This window comes from Halyomorpha halys, unplaced genomic scaffold (genome assembly GCF_000696795.3).
Source record: "Halyomorpha halys isolate HHAL.00 unplaced genomic scaffold, Hhal_1.1 Scaffold15.1, whole genome shotgun sequence".
Taxonomy (NCBI): Eukaryota; Metazoa; Arthropoda; class Insecta; order Hemiptera; family Pentatomidae; genus Halyomorpha; species Halyomorpha halys.
Genome location: NW_027108914.1, coordinates 92858 through 93192, shown reverse-complemented (window position 1 = coordinate 93192; position 335 = coordinate 92858).

The window sequence follows — 335 nt, the reverse complement described above, 5'->3', positions numbered from 1 at the left end:
AGAGAGATGGGACGGTAAGAGGATGGGTGTTCTGGCGGCTTTTGGGGTTTGGGGATCATTTTGATTATAGATAGTTTCCATGGGTCAGGAAAATATGTGGAACGGAGAACGGCGTTATATATATATAGGTGAGGAATAGGATGGCTTTTCGAAGAAGAAGTTTAAGGATGTGAGATGTTATTAGGTCGTATCCAGGAGCTTTGCGTAATCCCATGTTAGTCGAGATATAGTTCTATTGTCCAGATATAGTTCTAGGAAGCGGATCTGTTCAACAAGTGATGTATGTAAGTATTGATAAGTTATAAGCAGAGCATAGGTATTATGACTCTTAATAC